Source organism: Narcine bancroftii, chromosome 4 (genome assembly GCF_036971445.1).
Source record: "Narcine bancroftii isolate sNarBan1 chromosome 4, sNarBan1.hap1, whole genome shotgun sequence".
NCBI lineage: Eukaryota > Metazoa > Chordata > Chondrichthyes > Torpediniformes > Narcinidae > Narcine > Narcine bancroftii.
Genome location: NC_091472.1, coordinates 171,046,069 through 171,058,831, shown reverse-complemented (window position 1 = coordinate 171,058,831; position 12,763 = coordinate 171,046,069). Strand labels below are relative to the sequence as shown.

The 12,763-nt window shown below is 40.2% G+C and overlaps 1 long non-coding RNA gene across 1 annotated transcript; it reads left to right on the top strand.

Moving 5' to 3' along the window:
- Positions 1-680: 680 nt before the first annotated feature.
- LOC138759975 (uncharacterized) lies at positions 681-11,505 on the top strand. Its single transcript, XR_011355287.1, has 3 exons — positions 681-825; positions 1,570-1,722; positions 11,146-11,505. It is a non-coding gene; the product is annotated as an uncharacterized lncRNA (long non-coding RNA).
- Positions 11,506-12,763: the final 1,258 nt, after the last annotated feature.

The window sequence follows — 12,763 nt, the reverse complement described above, 5'->3', positions numbered from 1 at the left end:
TCTGAAATGTGTACATGTCCAGGAGCATGTAGGAGATAGGCGACCACTGGTATCAGAGTCCAACTGATGTGAATGTTTATATAGTTGTTTAGTAGTAAATTAAGTTTCCTTTGACATCTTCCCCGTTTGTCTCATGTATGTTCAATAAGGTTACCTTTGTTTGTAATACTTGTGTCCAAACTCATCTCTCTGTGAACCAACCGAACCTGATACTTTCCCACACACAACAGCCAGGCAGAATTCCCATTTATTGGTAATGCAAAATAAACTGTACACAATGTACACAAATAAACAAATAAAGGAATGTAAACAGAAAGAAATGTAATCAAACTGTGCAATACTGAGAATAAAAAAGAAAATCAATAAAGTGGACAAGTGTATTGGGACGGGTTGTGGCTGTCATGTGACAGCACTGCCCCCTACCTAGTTGGAGGACACATCAGAAGCCAGTCAAGGTTTGGTTCTGTCCCATCCATTAGTGTGCACCTTTCTGTTGGGTCCATGTAAATTACCTGGACTGCACTCTCCAGTCTGCCTGTACTTGGCCTTGAGCCATTGGCTGTTATAATTGGATTAACCCTCCAGGCACCAAGGCATTTTGTTCTACTAATGACCTGGGCTGGATCCTCCAGCACTATAAAGGTGTCATATGTTCTTTGTTCTCTCTATTTGCCAGCTTGGGACTACCCTGCTTCACTCCAGGCCTAGAAATGTGGAAGGGTGCTGGAGAAAGTGCTGGTAAAATGTGCACTGTTAAAAAGGTTGGGAGTGTTTAATGAGTGTCCCTTGCAGCATAGAGCCATGTCTGCACTGAGTCAAGGTGTGGTGAGTAGTGATTTTTCCTTGATAATTTTTATGTATCAGTTCAGTATGTGTGTGTTGCATCTGCTACCATTTCCCACACTTGCCTTCTGTAAATAAAATCTCTGCTGCAGTAAGTTCCAGACCCCAGCCATCCCCTAGCTGAAAGCATTTCCCTCATCTTCCCTTTCATTCCTTTACATTACATTAAATCCACCCTCTTTGGTTTCTGATCCCTGTAAGGAGGGGGCATGTTTCCTATTACAGTAACTAAGCCCCCCACAATTTTATCCAACTTGTTTAAATATTCTCATAGCCTTCCCTGTTGACCAAAGACATCCTCATTTATATAATCTTTCCACATATTACAATTTTCCAATCCTGATAACATCCCCATAAATCTCTACTGCGACCTCTCCTCCACAATCATTCCTACAATATTGCAACTAGAGGTATATGCAGCATATAAACTATGGTTTAATTAAGGTTGTTCCAGTCTAGCATCATAGTCACAGAGTAGGGAGACTGGCTCTTTAACCCAACTAGACTGTACTGACCATCCAGCACCCACTTACATCAATCCTTCATGAATCCCAATTGCAACTGGAAATTGCCCCCAGTGTGCAAGTGAATGGTGGAATTTGGGATGAAGAGAATGTAGGGGGAATAAGAATATTGGCATTAGAGTAGAATTAGTACGAATGGGTGGCTGAAGGGCAGCATGGACTTGATGAGCCAAAGGGCCTATTTCTGTGCTCTATGTCTTAGCAACACTTTGGATCCAAGAGAACAATGCCTCAGAAGAGAAGAAGACATTTAGCCCTGGAGTAAGGGGAAGATAAAGCCACCGAGATTCTGGTGTTGACCACTGGACTCCAGGTGTCCAATTGCATATGTCCGATTGCATCATCAAAACTGCAAGTAAGAAGCTAATTAATACTATCCAGGCTTGAGCCAGGAGAATCTGAGGAAGGAAACTGAGAGAGTTCTGATTTATTGTCAGAGTACACGGGGTAGCATGGTTGACGTGGCAGTTAGTGCAACACCTTTACAGAGCCAGTGACCAGGACCAGGGTTCGAATCCCATGCTGTTTGTAAGGAGCTTGTTCATTCTCTCCATGTCTGCGTGGGTTTTCCCTGGGGACTCTAGTTTCCTCCCACCATTTGAAACGTACCAAGGGTTATAGAGTTAATCAGGTGTAAATTGGGCAGCACAGCTTCATGGACGTAATGGCCATGCTGTATGTCTAATTTTAAAATTAAAATCGACGTACATAACATCTCATACAGCCGTGAGATTATTTTTTACTGTGGTTGAGGCAGAATTTCTTTTATCAATAGAGCAAAGAAAAACTATACTCAAGAAAGAAACATATACAAAAGAGAGAAAAGTAAACAAGAAGTGTAAACAAACTGACTTTGCAATACAGAAACTAAATATTCAATAATATATAGTGTGCTATGTAAGAGTCCTTAAATGAGTCTCTGAATTTGTTGTTTAGGAATCTGATAGTGAAGGGGTAGCAACTCTTCCTTAACCTGGTAATATGAGTCTTGTGGTACCTATTCGTCTTTCTTGATGACAGCAGCGAGAACAGAGCATGACCCAGGTGGTGGGATCCTTGATGAATGCCGCAGCTCTCTGACAGCAGTGTTCCCGGTAGAGCAGTCATTCTCAGCCTTTTTATTTCCACTCACATACCACTTTAAGTAATTCCTATGCCATAGGTGCTCTGTGATTAGTAAGGGATTGCTTAAGGTAGTGCATGGGTGGAAAGAAAAAGGTTGAAAACTACTGTTTTAATCGTATCTAATTGGCTCGTTATGTGCACATTTTCACAACTCCCAAAGGAAATGGGCCAATGACAATTTTTCTCAAGCAAAATATTTCAGTAACATTTAGGTCAAGAGCAGTGATTTTCAACCTTCCCTTCCCACTCACATACCACCTTAAGCAATCCCTTACTAATCACAGAACACTTATGGCATAGGGATTACTTAAAGTGGTATGTGAGTGGAAAGACAAAGGTTGAGAACCACTGCTTGATGTTCTTGATGCTGGAGAGAGTTTTACCTATGATGTACTGGACTGCGTCCACTACCATTTGCAGGTCTTTCTGCTCAGAGGTTCCTCCATACCAAGTTGTGATGCAACCAGTCAGCACAATTTTCTCTGCACATTTGTAGAGGTTTGCCGATGTTTTCATTATCATAGCAAACATCCCCAACCTCCTGAGAAAGTAGAGGCACCGACATGCTTTCTTCATGATGACATTTGTGTGTTGGGTCCAGTGGTCCAGTAAAGGCCCTCCGAAATAGTGAATCCCAGGAATTTAAATTTGCTCACCCTCTCCACCTCTGATCCCCCAGTTATCTGGTTTTTCCCTCCTGAAGTCCACAATCAGCTCCTTGGTTTGGGTGACATTGAGTGCAAGGTTGTTGTTAGTGCACCATTCCTCCAGAGAGCCCACAGACATTTTATTTATTGATTAGTAAATCTACCCACCCAGGGGATGTAATGACCTTGCTTCTGGCTGATGAAAGTGCTCTGAATTATGTGACTTCTGGATCCTGCTCTTACCCAATATAACATCCCAAATGGAGCATTTATATATATAGACATCCATCAAAGGAGGTATTGGTATTTACAAAGTGGAGCATTTAACCTACTTTAATTCTTCAATCTGCTGCTGCAGACCTGCTGCTGTGGTATTACCATATTGTTACAATACAGGTATACTATACTCTTCTGTCCAACATATATACATTAAGAGAGAATTATGTTCATGATTATGGATCGTCATACCAGTGTTCACCCCATAATTCAAATGAGAAGCAATGAAATTACTTGTCCCCTGAATATTTCTCTTAGCACCTGCAGTTCAGAAGATTGCTTGGCAGCTTTATTGCCTGAGCTTTGTATATTTCATATTCTACCAGTGAAGAAAAGAAATGCATTAAGCCACAGAATATGAGAGGATTTGTTCAGAATAGGATTTGTTCATGACTCAGAGGAATTGATCATAATTGGTGCAGTCGATGGCAGGATTCTTGGGATTAAGCAATTTTACCATTGACCCATAAGACCACGAGACGGGAGCAGACATAGGGTATTCAGCCCATCAATGCTGCCCCACCATTCAATCAGGAGCTAATCCTTTTTTCCATTCAGCCCCACTGCCTGGCCTTCTCCCCATAACTTTTGACACCCTGGCTAATCAAGAGCCTATCAATCTCTGCTTTAAATACTCTCAATGGCCTGGCCTCAACAACCGCCTGTGGCAACAAATTCCACAGTTTCACCATGTTCTGGCTAAAGAAATTCCTCTGCATATCTTTTCTAAGTGGATGCCCTTCAATCCTGAAGTTATACCCTCTTGTGCATAAGTCTCGGGGTCCTGACGGGATTTTCCCCAGGACCTTGAAGGAAGTCAGGGAGGAAATAGCGGAGGCTCTGACAGTGATTTTTCGACAGTCACTGGAGGAGGGCATGGTGCCGCAGAATTGGCGTGTCGCAAACATGGTTCCTCTGTTTAAAAAGGGCTACAGGTGTAGGCCCAGCGTTTATAGGCGAGTAATTTTGGTGCGGGTGGTTGGTAAACTAATGGAAAGTATTCCTAGAGATAATATGTATAAATACCTAGAGGGGCAGGGACTGATCAGGGACATCCAACATGGGTTTGTGCAGGGAAGGTTATGTTTGAAAAATCTTGTTGGACTTTTTGAGGAAGTGACTAGGAAGATTGACAAGGGTAGAGCAGTAGATGTAGTCTATATGGATTTTAGTATGGCCTTCAATAAGGTTCCACATGGAAGGTTGGTAAGGAAGGTTCAGACACTAGGTATTAATGTTGAGATAGTCCGATGGGTTCAGTGGTGGCTAGAAGGTAGATGCCAGAGAGTCATGGTGGATAACTGTCTGTCAAGATGGAAGCCAGTGATGAGTGGTGTACCTCAGGGCTCGGTGTTGGGTCCCTTGTTGTTTGTCATTTACATTAATGATTTGGATGATGGAGTGGTAAATTGGGTTAGTAAGTATAGGGACGATACAAAAATAGGGGGAGTTGTGGATAGTGAAAATGGTTTTCAGGGGCTGAAGAAGGATTTGGACTACTTACAAGAGTGGCTGAAAGATGGCAGGTGGAGTTTAATATCGATAAGTGTGAAATCCTTCATTTTGGGAGGAATAATCAAAACTGGACATATGCAGTGAAGGGAAGGACATTGAGGAATGCAGAGGAACAGAGAGATCTTTGAATAAAGGTTAATTGTTCTTTGAAAGTGGATTCTCATGTTGATAGGGTGGTAAAGAAGGTTTTTGGTATGCTGGCCTTTATAAATCAAAGCATAGAGTCAAAGGGTGGTGAGTAGTGATTTTTCCTTGATCATTTTTATGTATCAGTTCAGAGTGTGTGTGTGTGTGTGTGTGTGTGTGTGTGTGTGTGTGTGTGTGTGCAAGGGGGTGATGTTAAGACTGTTAAATGCATTGTTGAGGCTAAATTTGGAATACTCTGTGCATTTCTGGTCTCCAAATTATAGGAAGGATATCAGTAAGGTAGAGAGAGTGCAAAGAAGATTTATTAAAATGTTGCCTGGAATGCAGATCTAAAATACAAAGAAAGATTGAGTAGACTGGGTCTTTATTCATTGGAGCATAGAAGGTTGAGGGGGGATTTAATGGAGGTATTTAAAATTATGAGGGGGATAGATAGAGTAGATGTGAATAAGCTCTTCCCCTTGAGGGTAGGTGAGATCGGAACGAGAGGTCATAAGTTAAGGGTTAGGGGGCAAAAATTTAGAAGTAACATGAGAGGAAGCTTCTTCACTCAGAGAGTGGTGGCTGAGTGGAATGACCTTCTGGAAGAGGTGGTTGCAGGAGGGTCAATTTTGTCATTTAAGAGAAGGTTGGATAAGTGCATGGATGTGAGGGGATTAGAGGGTTATGGACAGGGAGCAGGTAGGTAGGATTAGAGGAGATCACTTAAATTGGTGTGGACTAGAGGGGCAGAGATGGCCTGTTTCCGTACTGTAATTGTTATATAGTCCTAGATGCTTCCACCTGAGAAAGTCATCAACAGTGATCCCAGAATAAAGTGTCTTTAGCACTGACCCTTGATGATACCAGTGGTAACAGTGCCCCATTCACATAATTCATGACAAGTATCTATGTGATGTGTTTGCGTGTGAGAGCATAAATGAGTGTGTGTGATGAGTGACATCTTTTCATATTCTCTTCCTTCCCCACCCAATTAGCACATTATTATGCCTTTAATAAGATTTTGTGGAAATGATCTACTAGTATCTGCAGTTTGCTTCAGGGGTGGAATGTATGTATGAAGTTAAGTACTCTCCAATTTGACCAAGGGAGATAATGTCATTTTAACTTTATATCCAGAGTTTCTTCTATAATATGAACTTCCAGAAGAAGCTATTCTTGAAATTATCAGTATTAAATAGGACAAATTTCAGATTATTCACCTTAATTGTACACCCAATGTGTGAACTTTAATTTCAATCAAATATATATATATTTGCTTTGTGTGTGTGTGTGTGTGTGTGTGTGTGTGTGTGTGTGTGTGTGTGTATATTATATATATATATATATATATATATATAAAAATATTTTTCTGTTAGATTTATAGATATAGATATAGATATATCTATAAATCTAACAGAAAAAGTAGGAAAAAATAATCCTAAAAGAGGTTCCTTATCAATTTAGGAAGTCCCCCTATTCCTGGCATTATTGTGATTGGGAAACACTGATGAGGATCACTCCAGGATTTATCTTTGTCCATCTATTTCTCATGCAAACACAGTCTTTAGCCATATCATTAGATTCCACATGGAATGCAGTCCAGAGCCTAACCAGTCCATATTATGTCTAAATTCTCAACTTCCCTTTTCTGATCTCATCTAACCTTCAGTTACACCGCTGCTCTGTAATAAATAGTGCCTCTGATGTCTTTTCCATAGATTCTTTGAAAATGCATGGATGTTATTCGTGTGAACCCTAAGTTTTATTCTCTTTCTGTTTGATTTAGATTATTTAATATTTCTACTATTTTATTGTAAATCCAGTTATGTCATTTCTAATCCCATTTTCTGATGTCACATCCACCTGTTCCGTCTTCTGGTAAATTCAGATGTAAAGCAATTATTCAAAGTTTGCAATTGCTGATGTAATAAAATGCAGAATGGTTTTACTCCGATTCGAATTTACCCTTTTATTCAAATGCTGAGAAAATACATTGCGGTTTCATTTTATTGTTCTTAATAATTACATTTCATAGTTATTTCTTGTTATTCTAGTCAGCTTAAATTTTCTGCTCCTCTTTTCATATTGTCCTTTATCATGTTCTCCCTTGCCCTTCACAAATATGGAGCCTGTTTCTCAGAATCAGAATCAGAATTTATTGTCATGAACATGTCAAAAACATGTCACGGCAGCATGACAGTGCAAATATTGCTATAAAATTACATTTAAAAATAAATAAATTAGTGCAAAAATAAGAGAAAGTGAGGTAGTGTCTGTGGTTCATTGTCTGTTCAGAAATCTGATGGCAGAGAAGAAGAAGCCTAGCCGGTGGGTGTTTGTCTTTAGCTCCTGTACCTCCTTCCTGATTGTAGCAGTATGAAGAGGGCATTGCTTGGGTGGTGAGGCTCCTTGAGGATAGAGGCTGCTTGCTTAAGATATCGTCTCTTGTCCTCAATGTAGTGAAGACTGGTGCCCATGATGCCGCTGGCCGAGTTCACAACTCTCTTGTTTTTTTCCTGTCCTGTGCAATGGCATCGCCACACCAGACAGTAATGTAACCAGTCAGAATGCTCTCCACGGTGCACCTGTAGGAATTTGCAAGAGTCTTTGATGACATACCAAATCCCCTCAAACTCCTCACAAGTATAGCCGCTGGCAAGCCTTCTTCATGATTGCATCAACATGCGGGACAGATTCTCAGAGATGTTGACATCAAGGAATTTGAAACTCTTAACCCTTTCCACTGCTGACCCCCCTCGATGAAGGCTAGTTTGGGATTTCCCAACTTCTTTGTTAACCTTCAACGTCTCTTTCATTAGCCTCAAAGCTTTTATTCTTGATGTTTCTTTATTGTGAACTGTACTTTCACTGGACTATGGTGAACATTGTTTCAGATGATCCCTACTGTTGCCATACCTCACTGTTCAGTTTCGATCCTGTCCTGAATCATTGCTTGACCATTTCTACCCATGTATGCCTAACCTGTTGAATTCCTTCAGCAATTCATTGTTTCTTCACTGTGTGTTAATGATGTATTCCATTTTATTTTTCCAAATTGTATTCCTAGCACTTCAAAATGTTTTTTTCTCCAATCCATTTATCTGGTTTTGCCATGTACCTTAAAGCATTATTATTATTATCTTAAAGCATTATTATTATTGTTGTTGGTACCAAATATTCTATGTGCTCTCGTTCATTCTTCACCACTTGATCTAGTAACCACTACAGGTACACAATCCTTTATCCGGACATCTAAAATCTGGAAAGCTCCAAAAACCAGCATTTTTTTCCTTGTGCTGGTACTGCTGAGGGAGAGAAAGAGAAAAAGACAGCAGTGTAACTAGGTTGGGTGGGGGGGGGGGAGGAGACGGCAGCGCAACTCGGGTGGGCAAGGGGGGAGAGAGACGGCAGTGCAACTGGAAGGGGGTGGATATGGCATCACAATTCGGGTGGGCTTAAATCTGAGGCAGCTGGCTTTTGTTCTGAAATACGGAAAAATCTGAAATTCGGAACACACTGTCCCCCAAGGATTCCGGATAAAGGATTGTGTACCTGTACTGTATGACCTTGAAGAAGGGCTCAGGCCCAAAACTTTGTTAATATATCCTTACCTCCTATGGACGCTGCGAGACCGGCTGAGTTCCTCCAGCGTTTTTGTGTTTTTACTCCAATCACAGTGTCTGCAGTCTTTCATGTTCCACGCCAATCCTACAGTAGTATCCTCTCTTGTTGAAATTCTTATACATTGTGAAAGAAAGGAGTTAGTGCAGTCTAGAGGAAATTCATTCCCTATTCCTTTTCTCTATCTTTTATGGCCATATATTTTGGAGGGGTTGAAATTCTCCATGACTTCTATTCAGTGGTGCAATAATTAGTGCTAAAAACTCATGGATTAAGGATCAGGATTCGATCCTGAACTTGGCTGCTTGTGAAGAGTTTGAACATTCTCCTGGTTTTCTGGAACATTACAGCACAGTATGGGCTCTTCAGCCCATGTAAACCTACTTCACCACAATCTAATCCTTCCCTATGTCACACCCATAACCCTCTATTTTTCTTACATCCATGGGCCTATTTAAGAGTCATTTGAATGAGCTTATTGTGCCTGCCTCCACCATCACCCATGGCAATGCATTCCAGGCACCCACCACTTCTCTGAGTAAAAATCGTACCTCTGACATAACCCCTAAACTCTCCACCACTGGTTTTAAACAGTGTATTCACCATTGTCACCCCAGGAAAAAGATGCTGGCTGTTCACCCTATCTTAGGCCCCTCGTAATCTTATATAAGTTACCTCTCATCTTTCGTTGTTCCAAAGAGAAACACCATGGCTCTGTCAACCTTGCTTCATATATCATGCTCTCTAATCCAGCCAACATCCTGGCAAATCTCCTTTGCACATCTCCTTCCTTCCATATGCAAAAGGCATACTTGTAGATTAACTGATAACTATAAATTATCCCTTGGTTTAGATTAATGGCAAAGGAAGCAAAAGGGAATCAATGGGTATTTATAAGAATATGAAATTCCACCATTAACAAAGCACACCTTCCAGAGATGCTGGATCCATTTCAATTCATTTATAGAAGAAATAGCTGTGTCGCTTCACTCCGTTCTGGCCCACCTGGAGAATGACACCTCATACGCAGGCTGCTGTTCATTGACTTCAGCTTGGCATTTAATACGATAATTCCCCAGAGGCTAGTGGAGAAGATGTCTTCACACCACTCAACACCACTCTATGTAACAGATTCTGGACTTCCTAATGGAAAGACCATGGTCTGCCTGATTCAGTAGTAGAATACCAAGCACCGTAATGCTGAGCACTGGCGCACTTCAGGGCTTTGTGCTCAGCCCACTCCTGTTAATGCTACTGACCCACGACTGCATCACCAGATCCAGCTCCAACACAATCATCAAGTTTGCAGATGACACAATAGCAGTCGGCCTCATCAGCAACAACGATGAGTGGGACTACAGAGAAGAGGTGGAAAATCTCATGAAATGGTGCAAAAGTCACAATCAGAGTCAACATGGACAAGATGAAAGAGATGACCATGAACTTCAGGAGGACCAGGAATGACCACCCTCCATTACACATCAACAACTCTGTAGTAGAGAGAGTGGAGAGCACCAAGTTCCTTGGAGTTCACTTAACTAGTGACCTATTGTGGACACTCAACATCTCCTCTCTTGTCAGGAAGGCTGAAGTGAGCAAGGCTACTGGCCACCATTAGGTCAACCTTCTATAGGAGCTCTTATACATGCTGAGTATAAAAGTAGAACATTGATCATTCGTTGTTGCTAATTTCTTGTTTGGGTACTGAGGAGGTAGGAAATACAGCATTGGAGATTTAATGAGATGTTATTAAAAAAACCTGAGTTTATTAAATATATTAGAGAACAAATTGGTTTAATTTAACAGATATGTGTTTTAGATGTGGAGAAAAGACAGGTACGTTTATGCATTCTGTATGGAAATGTAAGAAAATAAAAAAGTTTTGGGAAAAAGTTATAAAATTTTTGATAGATTTATTCAAAATTGCTTTGCAAATGGATCCAATGATGTGTTCATTGGGTTATATGAATGCTGTTATTCCGGGATTGGCTGATAAGTCACAATTGGCGGTTTTGCGGTTAGGATTAGCGGTTACAAGAAAATGTATAGCGATAACTTGGAAAAATTATGTAGAATTGAATATACAAGGATGGCATAATGAATTGCAATTGTGTTTATATCTGTAAAAATAACTTTAAATTTGCAAAATAACTATCCTTTTTTTGTTAAAATGTGGAGTTTATATTTGGAATGTATGGCTATAGATTTTAAGAAAAATGATATGTAAAGAGTTGGCACGATGATTAATTAATTTTAAATGTTTAAATTTTTTGTAAGGCTCTGAGGGGAGGGGGAAGAGAGTTGAGATAGTGTAGTTTAGCAGAGGGAGGGAGGGAGGGGATGGGGGGATATTCTATACTCTGTTTTGTTTTTCATTGTATTTGTGTTTTTGTATTTTTGAATTTCTTTTTTTGTAATGTTCTATAAAATTCTTAAATAAAATTTTCCAAAAAAACCTTCTATAGGAGCTCTATCGAGAGTGTCTTGGCCAGCTGCATCACAGTGTGATATGGTTGCTGCAGAGAAGTGGATCGGATGCCAATCCACAGGACCATAAGAGTGGCAGAGAGGATCACTGGAGTCTTCCCTCCACACCCCCCCCTCCATCAATGTGATTTACTGGGATCAACATTTGAAGAGGACACGCAAAATCATCAAGGTCCCCTACTACCCTGCATAAAGAATTTTTCAGCTGCTCCGATCAGGGAAGAGATACCGGGGTGCCAGAGACAGCACCACCAGGCTGAGGACACAGCTTCTTTCCAAGGGCAGTGTTAATGCTGAGCGACCTAAAGAATTGCTCACTCTAATCATCCGAGACTCTCAAAGGTATAAAACAATATTTATTTATTTTTGTAGATTAAAAAACTTGCCATGCATGTGTATTATTTGTCTGTATGCCTATTATGTCTGGTTGTGTGTCTGCATGTTTTGCACCGAGGACCAGAGAACACTGTTTTGTCAGATTGTACAATCAGATGGCAATAAACTTGACTAGACTTGAATAAAGAGTACATTGCAGGACTACAGGTCTAAGGAGAGAGGGATCGCTCCATTGGGAACCATTATGGACCCTGTGGGCTGAATAGGCTCCTTATGCATCATTACAAAGTAAGATTTCTACATATTTGCCTAGTTCATTTGACACCATACAGAAGAGGAGTCGAGGTCGGCATGGGTTAGCTGTAATTATACTGAAAGGTGGGGTAGGTTTGATGGTCTACTCCTGCTCCTACTTCCTCGGTTCTTGAACTTCTGTGTAGTTAAAAGCACACACAAGCTGGCCTATTAGTCTGATCTATCCTTTATCATTTATTTACTCAATCAATCTTCATTTTATTTGTTTTTTTTCTCTGATGGCTCAGACAATGTTTACCATTAGATATTATGTGCATGTACAGTATAACCTCTCATATCTGGAATTCAAGCAACCGGCAGCATAAAACAATCGGCAAAAATAAAGGAAAAAAATAAAGAAATAAATAGATAGATAAATAATAAAATACGTAAGTTTAAAATTTTAAAAATAAATGTTCTCCGAAGTAACACATAAATGTTTGGTGAAGGTGGGAGCAACTATTCAGCTAATGGAGGGCCTTGGTTGTGCTTTGCTCATAGCAGCTGTTTGAATAAAGTTGTGTGAAACAGCAATGGTGTCACTGGTTGATGACGCTTGCCGCTGGGATGAATGAGTGAATCTCTTAAAAGTGTCTCCTTATCCCTGTTTAGAAAGAGTCACCCCAGTCAGAGGCTTTAACTGTAAACTGGCGGAGGGGGGGGGGGGGTTAATTATCTGTAATACATTGTTCATCTTTTGGACTTTTCAGTGGAGGAGAGGAACTTGCAGATGCAGCGACGGTTAAATGTTTTGAAAGGATGTGATTGAAAGTAAAGTAAAATACTTTAAGGTTTACATATTCATGTAAGTGAAGTTTGTTCAGCGTAAGTACAGTATAGTATTTTTGTCTTTTAAATTATTTTTTAAAAAATTTTATTTAAGAATTTTATAAAATAAGACATAAAATACAAATCAAATACACAAAATACAAACTACAAACATCCCTTCCCCCCCTTACTAAATTA